At 45.0% G+C, this 13,665-nt stretch overlaps 1 pseudogene across 1 annotated transcript; it reads left to right on the top strand.

Moving 5' to 3' along the window:
• Positions 1 to 8,748: 8,748 nt before the first annotated feature.
• LOC308436314 (kinesin-like protein KIF2C) lies at positions 8,749 to 10,985 on the top strand (annotated as a pseudogene). Its single transcript has 2 exons — positions 8,749 to 9,581; positions 9,866 to 10,985. The product of its transcript is annotated as a kinesin-like protein KIF2C (transcript).
• Positions 10,986 to 13,665: the final 2,680 nt, after the last annotated feature.

Genomic DNA, 13,665 nt, shown 5'->3' with positions numbered 1-13,665 from the left:
AAAAGGAATGACTGAGAGGTACACCCCTAAAAATGTGAGTGCTGGAATCTGGTGAGGAAGGTAAAGTGTCCTCTTACCAGACAATAGGAAAATGGGAGGGAGAAGTAGGTCCCCAAAACTCCGTCAGGACCGAGTAAGTGGCTCCAGTGTCCAAGAGGAAGGAGATGGGATGCTCACATATCGTTATAGCTACCGGTGGCTCCCTGTTCATGATGGTAGTGGTCTGGTCAAGGGAGCCTGGGCCTCTTCAGTTGTCCATAGCCAAGCCGAGAAGGCTGGAGGGTTATTTGGGCATGATGTCCCTCTGTCTTGTGTGACACAGGGCAATCGACAGCCCAATGTTCCTCTGGATCATACTTAGGACATGGCCCCTTGGCTTGTGAGGGCTGGAGCAAGCTTTCACCCAATGACCTATTGACCACATCTGTAGCAGGGGCCCGATGGTGTAGCTGTGGCTGGGGCTGGTTGGGAAGCCTTTGCCAGCATATGGTATTTGTTTGTGAGCCTTTTTACCTTTCCCATGGTACACTTTAAAGGCCAGCACCAAGACTTCTGCCTGTGGAGTTAGGGTTCCCCTCTCAAGCTTTTAAGCTAGTCTCTTATGTCGGGGTAGCTCTGGGAAAAGAAATAGCTCATTAGAAGTTGTTTACCTTTTGGGTTTTCAGGGTCTAAGTTAGTGTCTATCTGTTTGATGGATCTCGTCTGCATGCATTTTTTCTGCTCCCAAACTCGCTGACTTTCCTCAGGAAGTAAATTATTAGTGAGACTCACAGTAAAGCATGGAACATCAGACTATAAGATTGTGGTGCAGAAGAGGACAGAAAGGGAGGAAAGGGGCACCGGCAGTGGTGCTTGAGACTGAGTTGCATGTCCACGTCTACATGTGAGTCTGGCTGTGGAGGGGAGTTTTGAAAAGCTTAGAATGACATGAGTAGAAGCTGAGGTAGAGGTTTGGGTTTTGCAGCGATGGCTCGTTGGCTGGATCGAGAGCTGTGGTGTCATCTGCCTTATTGTCTCATTGCTAAAAGGAGGTGGGTGGGGTTACAAGAACACAGAGGATTAGAGCAGAGATAGATAAATGCCTGTACACAGGGAACCTCTTTCCATTTACCAGATCTTTGGCAGTATGAGTGAAGGTCTCATAAAATTAATGAGTCTAGGGTGCCATTTTGAGTCATTATCTAGTGGATACTGAGTCCAAACATGTTGTAGAGGTGTATCAATTTAGATGTCTTTAGCTGAGGTGTCAGTGTTAGAGATTTGGAATTTTCCAGGAGACATCCCAGTGGGGAGCCTGGTGACCCGTTTTGAGACATTGAATTGCCCATTGGGAAGGTACAGGGAGGGGCTATGGAGCCATCCAATCCAGCGTCCCAGTGGATGAAACTCGGTAGGAAAGTAAGTTTCGCCTATGCGCAGTCGTCACTCGGACTCCTGGTGGCTTCGCCAGATCCCGGATCTGGCAGAGTGCCCTCGCCAGGCCTGGTCTTCGGCTGAGTGAACCAGCTGCTAGAGCCCTGGGGGAAGGGATAAAGAGTGAAGGGCACTCCTGATGGGACCTTCTCAATAGTCAATGTCTGTCTCAAAACTGTGGCTATAGAGAAGTAACCCTCTTTGCCCACAAAGGCTGGCCAGGCCTTTTTTGGGAAATCGGGGATTTTCTCTGCCAACTGGAGTGACAATCTCTACCAATTTGCCGATGTTTGTGCGGGAGCCTTAGCCGTGATCTGGTATCAAGAAAAGTGAAACTGTGGTGTGTGGCTGAACTATCTCAGCGGCCCACGTGGCGAGAGCTATTGGCACACGTGGTGGAGCAGTGGCCAGCAAGTGTCTAGAGCTTTAGTAATGGCAACAACTCATGTGTTGGAAGTCTGTGAGTCGGGCAGCTGTTGGCAGATCAGCCATGGTGGCAGATGGGGAGGCAGTTGTGGCACATGGCGGCGGCAGCGGTAGCAGCAACAGCGGCAGCGGCAGGGAAACGGTCACTGCAGCAGTCAGCGGAATGAGAGACAGTACAGGAACTCGAGGCAGTGGCGTCAGTTAAGAGGAATAGGCAACCACAGCGCCAGCCATGTAGCCAAGGCTATGCTGAGCCTGATGGGGTGGGCCAGGGTGGCGGGCAAGGACTGGTCGCGAGAAAATCTAGGTCCCTGTGCAGGTTTGGCTTAACTATCTCAGTAAAGAAAGAAAAAATTTTCAATGTACATTTGAAACCCACATTTGAAATCTAGAGAAATCCCACCTTTTAGAATAGGTAGTAAGCTTTAGGCAGATGTACTTATCTGGATGGAGTCTTATTTGGTCTATTGGAGGTAGATCTGATTGTAGCTTTTAAGTTTATAAGAGATAACAACATGAGTTAACAACATAAACATTTTTAAGATGAGCCTTTATGGAGCAGAAGGAGCAAGAATTACATGTAGTGGAAAAGGAAGTTTAGCAAGAGAAAACATGAAGCATTAATGGAACCAGAGCTTACGTAAGAAAGTAACCATATATCTGAGCTACTTGTTAGAAAATAGAAATTGTTTTTTTTAGTTGTTAAACTGCAGTTACCTTAGCTGTCAATGCAGTCAGAAATCTGGCTTAGAATAAATAAAACTTTAATCTAGCAGGCATAATAAGATTGAAATAAAGGGAAACAAAACATGCACGAGACAGGCACTACTGCACACAGGTGAGAAAGTGCAGTTGAAGGCACTGAAGGCACTCACATACAGGGAGGGGGTTTGGTACTGTGGCAGCAGGGCAAGGCTAGCGGTTCTGGCCAGGGGGAGCACCACCCTGCCCCTCGGTGGGCGGGGGAGTACCTGTGCTGCCGCCATGGCAGGGGACCACATGTGTGATCTGGTAGGCAGGCGGCTGCTTACTAGGAGGCCTGCTTTCATGGTTTCCCTAGGGACTGCCAGCAGGGCCAGGGTGTCCCTTCAGAAACCCAATCGCCACCCTTCTGCTCGCTGCCCTTAGGGAGCGGCCGGAGCCTGGGGCACTAGGCCCACAGCACATCAGCCTGCTCTGAAGCTCCTGCGGGAGCCGTGTCCCTGGCTGCTGCTCCTTTCAGGAAGCCCACCTACTGGCAGGCTCTACTAGCTCTGGATTCCTGCCGCAGGACCAGATGCCTGCCTACTGGGTCCCAGCGGACAAAGAGTTTGGGACAGAGACCAGGATGGAGAAAGCACACGTGGGATGGGAACAGCTAGGTCTAGCAAACAGTCTCAAGCAGAGGCTAGGAGCAGGGCCAGACCTTCACACAGAACAGATAGCTAGGAAGGGAGTGCAGTTTATTGGTTTCTGATCACTGTAAATTAAGCTAAAGCATCCCAGGAAATAGGGACAAAGGTGGCGAAAACAATCCCATGGGTGAGGGTAGGTACAGCTGCCATGGGGGCGCAAAACACGGAGGCTGTACTCCACGGAGGCAGCCCATGGGTGAGAGTCGGCAATGGGGTTAAAGCGGAGGCAGCACTCCTCGGAGGCGGTGCTCCAGAATGAGATCTAGGCCCGGCCTAGGTCTAGTAAAAAGAGGAGGGGGGTCTCAAGGGCAAAAGTCCTAGAATGAGGGTCAGTAAAAGCATCTGTCCTCAGTGGTAGTTTAGGAACACTTCCCTGGGACCTCTTGGATGCTTACTCTGACCGATGTGGGGAGGGAACTTACCAGGTCTTGGGCTAGTGAGCATCGGGATGCGAACCTGCATTTTCTTGAGGAGTGCTGGCACCAATCCAAGGTTGTTAAAAGTCACAGAAAGGAAAGAGATATCTGGTCGTGAGGAAATCTAACCTCCTCACACGGGGCACCAATGTTGTGAAAGGATAACGATCCGAGTCACGGCACCAATGTTAGGGGAAGGATGACGAGAGTGGGGGGCATATGGCCCATGAAGGTGCGGCCGAGGCCTGAGGGGAAGGGAGATGCCTCTGAGGGGCCCATGTTGGGAATCCCTTCCCTGAGGGACCAGCCACACAACGGTATAGTACAGAATAGAGTTTATTCAGGTCATGGGAGAGTTAAGAGGGTGGTAGAGGCAGAGAGAGAGAGAGAGAAGTAGAGGAGTAGAGGCCGGCCATGAGCACGTGGGGCAGAGGGGGGAAGGGAAAGGAGAGAGCAAGGCTGCAAGAGCACAAGGGCAAGAGAGGCCAAGAGAGAGAGGAGGGGTCAAGCAGCTCCTTTTATAGTGTCAGGTCACTGGGGCGGAGCATACCTGGCCACTGCTGGGTAATTGAGGGGTGGGATATACCTGGCTGTTGCTAGGTAACTGAGGGGTGGGGTTTACAGAATCCCAACAGTGACAAAGCCTTTAAGTATCTCAGTTCTCTTCAAAATCATAAAAGGATTCATACTAGAGAAACTATGCGTGTAAGCAATGTGGGAAGTCTTTTAAGAGACAGAGTAATGTTCAAGTCCATGAGAGAAATCACACAGGAGAGAAACCTTATGCATGTAAGCAATGTGGGAAAGCCTATAGTTCCTACAGTACCCTTTGAGCACATGAAAGAAGTCACACTGGAGAGAAACCCTATGCATGTGAGCATTGTGGGAAAGCCTATACTTCCTACAGTACCATTCGAGCAGATGAAGTCACACTAGAGAGAAACCCTACGTGTGTAAGCATTGTGGGAAAGCATTCACTCAATCCAGCTACCTTCGAATACATAAAAGAACTCACACAGGAGAGAAACCCTACATCTGCAAGCAATGTGGCAAAGCCTTTGCTCGTTCTAGCCACCTGCAAATACATAAAAGTCATACAGGAGAGAAACCCTACTCATGTAAGCTATGTGGGAAAGCCTTTACTCATTCTAATTACCTTCAGATACATAGAAGAATTCACACAGGAGAAAAACCTTATGTGTAAGCAGTGTGGGAAAGCCTTTGCTCAATCCAGTTACCTTCACATACATCAAAGAAGTCATACTGGAGAGAAACCTTACTTATGTAAGCAGTGTGGGAAAGCCTTCACTCATTCTAGCCATCTGCAAATACATAAAATAACTCATACTGGAGAGAAACCCTACTCATGTAAGCTATGTGGAAAAGCCTTTACTCATTCTAATTACCTTTAGATACGTAGAAGAATTCAGACAGGAGAAAAACCTTATGTGTGTAAGGAGTGTGGGAAAGCCTTTGCTCGTTCCACTTCCCTTCATATACATGAAGGAACTCACAGTGGTGAGAGACCTTTTGTATGCAAGCAATGTGGGAAAACCTTTACTTTGTACAGTTCTCTTCAAAGGCATGATATAGTTCACTCAGTGTTGTGGGAAAACCTTTGGTTGTTACAGTAGTGTTCAGAAACATGAAAAGACTTATAGAAAACAGACTCTGTTAGTGTTATAAATGTGGGGAAACTTAGTTGCTCTGATTCCTTTCAGTTACATGACATAGCTGACACTGAAAAGAAACCCAATGTTTGTATCCATTATGGGATGCTTTCATTGACCCTTGTTCTTTGTGATACCATGAAAGGATTCACACTGGAGAAAAAGTTCTGGATATAATACAGGAAAATGTTCACTTATTCTGCTTCTTTAACAAACATGGGAAAACTTACACTGAAGAGAAATCCTAAATATAAAATGTGGAAACACTTCATTATCAACTTGACTTTCTAAAATTCATGAAAATGCATACATTTTAGCATGAGGGAATGTTTTCCATCTGTTTGCAAATGCAAAAGTATGGAGAGAAAACCCTTGACATAAAAATGATATACCAAAAATAAGATCTTTAGATGGCCCACATGTAACAATGCACATAGAATCAGGAGATTAAATACAAAAATCACATAACAGTTTTCTGTTTTCCTGTATGAGGTGGCATATACCTATAATTCTACTACTTGGGAATCTCAAAACTAAAAATAATTTTGAGTTCTGAGCTATATTATCTATCTGTTAAGAAAATTTTGTTATTTTTATTTATTCTCAGTAATTTTCTTCATATATGCAATGACTTATGAGCATATTACTCCATTTTCTTCCTCCAAGCCACTGAATCCAGTTACTGCTGTGCATGAGCATAGACTTCCTCAAACCATCAGCTGTCAATAGCTCCTCGGGGGTAAAGGTTGGAGATTACCTACCCCATCAATGCTAGAACTTTGGCTGTCTTTACCCTATGCAGGAAACCACAAATACTGTGAATATAATAGCCATACAATGAACAAATTTATCACTATTCCCATCCTCTGACTTTGTATTCTTTCTACCTCCTAGAAAAATGTTTTTAATAAAGTTTGATTGTTGTCTTGGCTAGTGTTCTATTGCTGTGAAGAGACACTATGATTTAATTGGGGTTTGCTTACAGTTTTAGAGGTTTAGTCCATTATCGCAATGAAGTACATGGTTGGGAACATGGTAGCAGGCAGACAGATATGGTGCTAAAGAAGTAACAGAGTTCAACTTTGGGATCCACAGACAGCAGTTCCTCAGAAAATTGGACATAGTACTATCTGAGAACCCAGCTATACCACTCCTGAGTATATACCCAAAAGAAGCTCCACCATGTTCATAGCAGCCTTATTTATAATAGCCAGTAGCTGAAAATAACCTAGTTGTCCTTCAATAGAGGAATGGATACAGAAAGTGTGGTACATTTACACAATGGAGTACTACTCAGCTATCAAAAACAATAACTTCATGAAAATCCTAGGCAAATGGATGGAACTTGAAGCTAACATCCTGAGTGAGGTAACTCAGTCACAAAAGAATGTTCATGGTTTGTACTCACTGATAAGCAGATACTAGCCCATAAAGTTTAGAATAACCCAGACAATTCACAGAGATTATGAAGCTCGAAGAGAAGGAAGGCCAGAAGGTAGATGCCTCAGTCCTTCATAGAAGGGAGAACATAACACTCATGGGAGAAAATGGGACAAATAGAGGAGCAAGGGTTGGAGAAAAGATCCTCCAAAGACTGCCTCACCTGAGAATCCACCCCATATACAGCCACTAAACCCACACACTATTGTTGATGCCAAATAGTGCTTACTGGCAGGAACCTGATATGGATGCTCCCTTAGAGGCTCTGACAGAACCATACTGATACAGAGGAGGATGCTTGCAACTAACCATTTGACTGAATACGGGGAACCCAATGAAGAAGCTAGAGAAAGGACTAAACGAGGTAAAAGGGTCTGAAACCCCATGGGAAGAACAAAATTATCAACCAACCAAACCCACCACAGTTCCCAAGGACTAAAACACCACCCAATGCTTTCTCGTGGAGAAACCCATGGCTCCAGGTGCATATGCAGCAGAAGATATCACTCTCAGGCATCAAAAAGAGGAGAGGACTTTGATCCAGGGAAGTCTTGTTTTCCCAGTGTAGGGGAATGCCAAGGTGCTGAGGTGGAAGAGTGAGGCTGGGAGAAGGAGCACCTTCATGGAGGCAATGGGAGGGGGAGGGGTATGGGATCGGCAAAAAGGGGATAACACCTGAAATGTAAATACAGAGAATATCTAATAAAAAAAATAAAATGTCAGAAGTAGAAGAAAAGTTATAACCTTGAGACCATTTGCGTGGAAGATGTTTTGCCAGCCCTTAACTCTGAGGGAGTCTCTATCTTTGTCATTGAGGTGTGTTTCTTGTATGCAGCAAAATACTGGATCCTTTTTGCATATCCAGTCTTTTAGCTTATCTTTTTATTGGAGAATTGAGTCCATTGATATTGAGAGATACTAGGGAGAGATGATTGTTAGTTCCTATTATGTTTGTTGTTGTAGGTGGCATTACATGTATGTGATCCTCTCCCTTTGGTTCTGTGAGATGATTAATATATTTTTTCCTTGGTATAAGTACCCTCCTTGTGTGGGAGGTTTCCTTTTAGAATCTACTGTAGGGCTGGATTGGTACCTCATTATAATGAAGATCTGTCTTGAGTCTATGTGACCTATGGTCACCTCCTCACCTGTGGAGGGGCTTGGGACATTGCCCTTATGTAACTGATGGCCACAAATCTATGGAGGGTTATGGCTAGTGATGGACGCCTGGTTTCAGGAGTAAGAGAAACTCCTATTGTCCCTTTCAAGGTCACTGGGGTCTCAAGCCTTATTTCAACCTAGAACCAGGGTGCCTTTCACAGTCCCATAGGGTAATGCCAGGATGTTGAGGTGGGAGTGGGTGGGTGAGTGTGAGAGCATCTTCACAGAAGCAAGGGGAGGGGCAAGGGGGAATGGAAGAAGATAACATTTGAAATGTAAATATATAAAACATCCAATAAAAGAAAGAGAGAGAGAGAGAGAGAGAGAGAGAGAGAGAGAGAGAGAGAGAGAGAGAAGCAGACATGCCGAAGGTCTGCCCAGGTGCCAGGTGGAAGGCAGAGGCCTGAAAGTGAATGGAATTCATTCACACAGGGGGTGGGGGTGAAGCCCAAGTTCACTGGGATCCTCAGTGTTCCCAGCTACTTTGGTTATTTAGGAGGGCCCCTATCCTGTGTTTCTGGCTATAGAAGACCTCATTGGAGGCCTTTAGACTGTGGGGTCTTCAGAGGAGCAGACATGATGATGGTCTGCCCAGGTGGAAGATGCAGGCAGGATCAACAGTGTCCATTTTTGAAAAAATTGCCAGCTGTACTTTGTAAAGAATCTCGAAACTGCAGTGGTTCAGGCACTAACACAGTACAGTATCAGCAGAGTCGTGGTTTCCAAGCATCTTGCATTTGTGTTGCCCGTTGCTGTTCCTGACTCCATGGAGTTGCTTCACGCAGGATTGTTTCCTGGTTTCTCCATCAACAGTGCAGCCATGGTTTAATTCACAGTGCCAATGTAGGCACAGTGAATGTGGAGAAACCGAAGGAGGCATTGTGAAGGGCAAAGAGATTGATATGTATGATGTGGCTGCAATAAACCCAGAGTACTTACAGCTTCTTCCCTTACCAAAGGACTGTCTGCCACTGCAGAAAAATGTAACTGTCCAGAAGCAAAAATGCAAATCAATCAACTCCAAAATTCCAGCTCCAAAAGAATGCCTTTGAAGCCACTCCACTCACATGTCTACCATCTCAGAAGTTCGAATCCCTGCTCAGGAAAATGAAATGGAGGTGGAGCTGCCTGTGCCTATAAACTCTTGCAAGCAGTTTCCCATTCCCAGCCATCCTAGGCCCTCCTGCTCCACAGTAACAGAATTACCATTGTTGATGGCCAGTGAGGTTGCAGAAGAGCCGGTCAACTCCACCTGAAGCACCTCTTCTGCAAACCCTGGGACTTCAGTTTGGAGGAAGTTGTGTGTTGTGAAGGAGAAAATGAAGAACAGTCATGAAGAGAAGAGGGCACAGAACTTGGAGATGAGAGCAAACCGAGCTCAGGAATATAACAGCAGCTTTCCAAACTAGGAACTTGCCCAGATGACTAAAGACTTTTGGATTGCTGTGGAATGTAACCTGCTGACTGTGACAGACCCTATTGAAAGCACATGATCTGTGTCTGTGTCAGGAAACGCCCACTTTATAAACAAGAACAGGCCAAAAAAGAAATCACTGTGATTTCTGTTCCTGGTGCATGAACCCAAGTTAAAAGTGGACTTAACAAAGTACCGGGAAAACCAGGCTTTTTGCTTTGACTTTGATGAAACAGCAAGGCCACTGGTACAGATGATTTATCCCCTTTATTTAATCCAAATCAGGGAGGTTCAGACAAATAGTTAAAATGCATAATTTGTTTCTCTATGTCTGTGTTCTTGGCTGTTCTTTATCAGAAACCCCTCAGACCAAAAACAGGTGCGAAATTATGGGAGTTTGATGAAAATTAAAAGCTAATTAGAGTACAGGGCCTTTAAAATATAAAAACACTGTTAAAAGCTGAAACAATATGAAAAGCAAAGTTGTTGTTTGGTCCACAAACATGAAATAAAGGCACCATTGTAGGTCAGATGATTTTTAAAGGGGGAAAAGCAACATTCTTTGTCTATAGACAGACAGGCAATGGGAAAACACACACAATGGGTGGAGACCTGTCTGGTAAAAGTCAGAACACATCTAAAGGGATTTACACAATGGCTTCTCAGAATGTCTTCCTTCTGAAGAATCAGTCTCAATAGTGAAACTTAAACCTGGGAGTTTATGTGACATTCTTCGATATCTACAATGGGAAGGTTACATGTGCTGGAGGACAGCAAGCAGCAGGTGCAGGCTGTGGGACCGCAGGAGTACCTGGTTACCTGTGCTAATGATGTCATCAAGATGATCAACATGGGCAGCACCTGCAGGACTTCCGGACAAACATTTGCCCACTCCACTCCTGCTCCCACGCCTGCTTACACATTCTTCTTGAGCTAAGGGGAGAGTACATAGCAAATCTCTTTGTTGGATCTGTCAGGGAATGAACGAGGGGCCGACATGTCTAGTGCTGACCAGCAGACTCACATGGACGGTGCAGAAATTAACAAGTCTCTCCTGGTTCTGAAGGAGTGCATTCGGGTGCTGGGGTAGAACAAGGCTCATACCCTGGTCCATGAGAGCAAGCTGACACAGGTGCTGAGGGACTCCTTCATTAGGGAGAACTCAAGGGTGTGCGTGATCGCCATGATCTCACTGGGCATAAGCTCCTGTGAATACACTTTAAATACTCTGGGATATGCAGACAGAGTCAAGGACTTGAGCCCCTACAGCACGTCCAGTGGAGAAAAGCCAGTTCAGATGGAAACAGAAGAGATGGAAGCCAGCTCTAACCGGACCGCTCTAGCAGGCAATGAAGAGGAGGAGCTGTCTTCCCAGATGTCCAGCATTAATGAAGCCATGATCCGGGAGCTGGGAAAGAGGGCTATGGAAGAGCTCAGAGAGATGATACAGCAAGGACCAGGCTTGCTTGAGCTCTTTGAAATGACAGATCAGCCAGACTATGACTTGGAGACCTTTGTGAACAAGGCAGAATCTGTGACACCGCAGGCTAAGCACTCCTCAGCCCTTCGAGATGTCATCAAGGCCCTGTGCCTGGCCGTGCAACTGGAAGAACAAGCTAGCAAACAAAACAGCAAGAAATGGCATCAATGATGACTTCAAATAAAAATCTGTTTGGTATGACACTAGCCTCATGCCCTCCCCAGAAAACCTTGGGCACCTTCTGGCTTTGGTTAGGGACTGAGTGGGGCAGGTTTTGGTAAAGGCCAAGTGCAGGGAGTGCATAGCGCACAGGGAAGTTCCTCAGTTTGGACCAGGAAGAAGGAGCTTTAAAAAGCTGGGGAAAACGATGTTCTTTTCCTCAGTTTGACTGTGCTTCCTCTTCTCCTTGTCCTAGGGGAGTGCTGTTCCAGTAGTTTCCTGGTCCGACATCCAGCTGCTGGTGGAGAAGCTGCAAAAGGCAGGCTCAGGTGTAGAGCAGTGCTTATCCGGCTTCGGCTGCCTCTGGCCTGCAGTATCACTCTCGAGTTTCATACTTGCAGACAAAAGGTTTTGGGACCTCTTGGTTTTTGATTTTGAAGCCTAAGAAAATCTCTAGACCTGGACCAGCAGTTCCCAAAGGTAAAGGCCTGGTGCGAAGGAGATCCGAGTAGCCAGGGGGCAGAGAGATCTCTGCCGAGTGCGCAAGGAAAGCACGCCCCTGCCCTGCCTGATCCAGGGACCAGGAACCCAGCGTTGGGACCTCTGTTCCCACCCGGCGGCTTTGGGGCGCAGAACAGGTCTCGGACCATCCTCCACCTGGACCAGCGGAGATCCAGGGACACAGACCAGGTACAAGGGAAAGGCAAGAACATATCACTGACAACAAGATGGCAAGAGGAAAGTGAAAGAGCATATCCCAAGGAAACCAAGACAACCTGGCAACACCAGTACCCAGCTCTCCCATCACAGCAAACAGCAGAATGCCAAACACTCCAGAAAAAGAAGATGCAGACCTAAAATCATACCTCAAGATGATGATAGAGATCCTTAAACAAGAACGGGAGGAAAAGCAAAAAGAATCAGAAGCTTTTAAAGAGGAAACAAGAAAAACACTCAAAGAACTCAAAGAACTAGAGGAAAACAGAACCAAAGAGATGAAGGAATAAAAGAAAGAATTTAAAATGGAAATTGACACAATAAAGAAAACACTAAAAGAGATAACCCTAGAGGTAGAACTCCTAAAAAAGAAATCAGGAGTCATAGATGCAAGCATTTCCAATAGAATACAAGATGGAAGAGAGAATCTCGGGGACCGAAGACAACATTGAAAACATTAACAAAACAGTCAGTGAAGATGCAAAAATCAAAAAGCTCCTAACCCAAAATGTCCAGGAGATCCAGGACACAATGAGAAGACCAAACCTAAGGATAATAGGAATAGAAAAGGGTGAAGAATATCAACTAAGAGGCACAGTAAATATCTTCAACAAAATTGTAGAAGAAAACTTCCCTACTCTTAAGAATGAGATGACCACGAGCATAAAAGAAGCCTTCAGAACTCCAAATAGGTTGGACCAGAAAAGAAATTCCTCCCAACACATAATAGTCAAAACACCAAGTGCCCAAAGCAAAGAAAGAATACTAAAAGCAGTAAGGGAAAAAGGTCAGGTAACATATAAAGGCAGACCAATCAGAATTACACCCGATTTCTCAACAGAGACTATGAAAGCTAGAAAAGCCTGGACAGACATCATGCAGACCCTAAGAGAGCACAAGTGCCAGCCCAAGCTGCTATACCCAGCAAAACTATCAATCATCATAGATGGAGAGACGAAGATATTTCAAGACAAATCTAAATTTACACAATATCTGACCACAAACCCAGCACTACAATGAATTATAGGTGGAAAACCCAATACAATGAGGGGAACTACATTCTAGTAAAAACAAGAAAACTCCTAATCAAGAAAACCAAAAGAAGAAAGAGACACAGACACAACTCAACCCACAAAAGCAATAATGGCAGGAAACAGAAACCACTATTCCTTGATATCTATTAACATAAATGGACTCAGCTCCCCAATAAAGAGACATAGGCTATCAGACTGGATAAATAAACAAAATCCAGCATTTTGCTGCATACAGGAAACTCATCTCAGAGACAAAGACAGACACTATCTCAGAGTAAAAGGTTGGGGAAAAAACTTCCAAGCAAACAGCCCCAAGAAGCAAGCTGGAGTGGCTATTCTAATATCGAATAAAGTAAATTTCCAACCAAAAGTTATCAAAAAAGATAAGGAAGGACACTTTTTACTCATTACAGGGTAAATCTATCAGGAGGAACTCTCAATCCTTAACATATATGCTCCAAATACAAAAGAACCCACATTCATAAAAGAAACCCTACTAAAGCTCAAAAAAAAATACATTTCACCCCACACAATAATAATGGGAGACTTTAATACCCCATTCTCACCTACGGACAGATTGTGGAAACAGAAACTGAACAAGAACACTGTAAAACTAGCAGAGACTATGAACCAACTGGAATTAATAGATATCTACAGAACATATCATCCTAAAGTAAAAGAATACACCTTTTCGGCACCCCATGGCACTTTCTCGAAAATTGACCACATAATTGGACACAGAATGAGTCTCAATTGATATAAGAAGATTGAAATACTCCCATGCATCCTCTCAGATCACCATGGTCTAAGTCTGGTCTTTAACAACAACAAAGACAACAAAAAGCCCACATACATATGGAAGCTAAGCAACACTCTGTTAAATGACAGCAGGGTCAAAAAAGAAATAAAGAAATTAAGGATTTTCTAGAATTCAATGAAAA

This window comes from Micromys minutus (assembly GCF_963924665.1).
Source record: "Micromys minutus genome assembly, chromosome: 1".
In the NCBI taxonomy this organism is placed as follows: domain Eukaryota; kingdom Metazoa; phylum Chordata; class Mammalia; order Rodentia; family Muridae; genus Micromys; species Micromys minutus.
This window is presented reverse-complemented; position numbering and strand designations above follow the sequence as displayed.